Source organism: Panulirus ornatus, chromosome 55 (genome assembly GCF_036320965.1).
Source record: "Panulirus ornatus isolate Po-2019 chromosome 55, ASM3632096v1, whole genome shotgun sequence".
Classification (NCBI taxonomy): domain Eukaryota; kingdom Metazoa; phylum Arthropoda; class Malacostraca; order Decapoda; family Palinuridae; genus Panulirus; species Panulirus ornatus.
In genome coordinates, this window is record NC_092278.1 from 32,468,463 (window position 1) to 32,471,753 (window position 3,291).

Below are 3,291 nucleotides of genomic sequence, written 5' to 3' on the forward strand. Positions count from 1 at the left end.
CACTCCTGCAGTGCCCCAGTTAAGTACAGACAAACATAGACACACACACACACACACACACAGCAGCAGCAGCAACAGTGTAGATGGTAACTGGAACAGCAGGCATCAGTATAGCCATACCTGGAGCAGCAGGAGAGAGTGACGTCCACCAGTAACAGGCTTCGCCAGGACCACCTCCTGTGTGCCACCTCTCCACCTCCACCTCCTCCTCCTCCTCCTCCTCCAGCGAAAATACCTTTACACGACCTTCTCGTTCAGTACAGTGATAGTGGGACCCGAGTCCACGATCTTAAGATAAAGATCTTAAGATATACAGTCCGGTGGCTCCCAGGGCGACAACATCCTTGCCTATAAGAGACTTCCTCTTTCTCTCTCTCTCTCTCTCTCTCTCTCTCTCTCTCTCTCTCTCTCTCTCTCTCTCTCTCTCTCTCTCTCTCTCTCTCTCTCCACCACCACCGTGCCGAGTGGAGGACCTTCCTACATAGGTACATTAAAGAAGAACGTACGATTTCCTGAAGCGCGCTTCTCCTCCTCCTCCTCCTCCTCCTCCTTTCCCTCGCTCGCTGATGTACCATAATGCGCACCAAGTTTGCAGCAAGCACTTCGCCTGAATCCAAAACCAGTTTGTGAAGTGCGTTCGCTGGTTTGATTCTCCATGTGTTTCGCAAAGATGGATTTCTCTAAACATTTTTGGTAATTGTATGTTAATCCGGACATCATAAATACGCTAGTGGCGTTGCGAAAGAGAGTCATCTGCGAGATGAAGTGGCAGACTGTATTACGAAGTCTTCTTGCGAAGTGTGTCACGTTAAAACCTTATGAAGTCAAGTTATGTCTTCGTTCTTTGGACTGGATTACTTAAGGTTTTCCCTGATCCTCGAAGCAGCAATAGAAGTCTATGTCTCCACCGTGATCTTCAGGCCTCCGCCTCTCCCCTCTACAGTATTTACGAGCACAAAATCTCAGCAGTTCCCCCCCACCTCAGCCTTAATTGCCTTCATATATTGGAGGAACACATTGGCCATGGCCACTCACCAACCGGGCGACACAGCCAATCAATCGCCAGTCGAGGGACACAATGGCCACAGTCACTCGTCAGTCGAGGCAAATACTGGCCACAACCACTCACCAGTCAAGGCAAATACTGGCCACAACCACTCACCAGTCGAGGCAAACACTGGCCACAGTCACTCACCAGTCGAGGCAAATACTGGCCAAAGTCACTCACCAGTCTTACGTGTCTCCTCTCACTCCAATTACTCGTTGGTCCTTGTTCTGCCTCGTTGACTGTCACATTTTGTTGCATTTCTTCCTGCGAAGCCTGACTCTCCCCAGCCCGCTCTCACCGCTCTCTTATCTCAGTACATCCTGTTGTATATAACACTCACTCTCCCTTACCTCCTCCCACTGCTCTCGTATCATCCATTTGCTCCTCTCCTCTTCCTTCTCACTCTCCTCATCTTTTTTTCCTCACTTACCTCTGTTACAGGAGTGGTGTGTGTGTGTGTGTGTGTGTGTGTGTGTGTGTGTGTGTGTGTGTGTGTGTGTGTGTGTGTGTGTGTGTGTGTCTGTGTGTGTATTACATGAGAGACAACGAGAATACTGTTCCCAGGAGAATACTCGTAATCTATTATCTGTGTCCTGCTCTCTTACTCCTTTAGCTTTTTCTCTGTTATCTCTCTGTCTTTACCTCATGGACTCATCACATGGTTAGGTCACCTTACGGGAAGGTTTGTGCCTTCATAGAGGAGTCTCCTGTCAGCTGGGTGTCCAGGTGTATGCCATGACAGAAGCAGACATGGTACGTGTTGTTAAGATGCGTGGGCTGAGCCACACAGGAGGAGGAGGAGGAGGAGGAGGAGGAGGAGGAGTCCCTCGACTGTACCACAGCAAGTCATGGTGTCCACCTCATTTCACACCCTTTTTTTTTTTTTTGGAGGAACGTACACCTGTGTTTTGACTGGGAGAGAGAGAGAGAGAGAGAGAGAGAGAGAGAGAGAGAGAGAGAGAGAGAGAGAGAGAGAGAGAGAGAGAGAGAGAGAGAGAGAGAGAGAGAGAGAGAGAGAGGTGTTCACTATCATCACAGTACCTTATCTCGACGGTATGAGCAAGACCACACGACTGATCTATATAGAGCTATATAACATATGTGTTGAATTCAGAATATTAGGGATTTTACAGCGAGGAAAAGAACAAAAGAGATATGATAACATTTCTGTCTGTGGTATGGAGGTTATTATGAACTCCCGTGGTGTATCGGTTAGCGGTCCTGACCATGACGCATTCACGGGCCTGCCCAAGGTCGAAGGTGTATGGGTTCGAATCCTAGTCGTGGCAGTCGGCCCACAGTCAACCCAGCTGTTCATCCACCCCTTAGGAGTTGGTCGGAAAAAATTGGAACGTGGCTCAGGCTAGGGTAGATATAGCGTTAATGGGACGGCCTTGATTAGGGCCTCAGCTGCCCGTGTCGTCTCATAGACAAATATGAAGCTTGATTTGTGGCTGCGTCAGCTGTATACCAAGTGTCCAATCAAAACATCCCCCTTAAACTCCAACATCACCGAAGAAAAGTCATCATATCTCTTGTGTCCTCTTCCTCACTACAATTTCCCGTGTTCTCGTAATATAGTCTGTATGGTGGACTTATGTTCAACTCAGTGTTCGTAAAGGAAGCAGCCCCAGGTTTTAAAAGATAAGTCCTTATTCACTATCAGTCTATTCATGGTTCTGTGAACCAGCTGTGTTGCTAACAGATTTTATTTTTTTTTCCCACGAGGGTTTGGCGAGTCATCAGGAACTGTCGGCAAAATACCGAACGTAAACACAGTAAATCAGCTGTTACGACGAGGCGACTGTTGATTGCTTCTGGTACTGAAACTAGATGAACACCAAGGACCACTGGGAGTGTCTGTGGTCGGCGCATTGTCCTCAACACCTGAAGGAAAACGTGAAGAGGATCTTCATAATTTTTCGGTGGTTGGATTTACGTACATCTCGAAGATGACTTCCCTTCATCACCCTTGGCAGATGATAGCGTTAAAGCCCTAAGCAACCGACCAATTAACCAATCAATCAATCAACCGACCAACCAAACAATTAACCAACCAACCAATCAACCAATCAATCAACCAACCAATTAACCAACCAACCAATCAACCAACCAACCAACCAACCAACCAACCAACCAATCAATCAATCAATCAATCAACCAACCAACCAACCAATTAACCAACCAATCAACCAACCAATCAACCAACCAACCAACCAATCAACCAGCCAACCAATTAACCA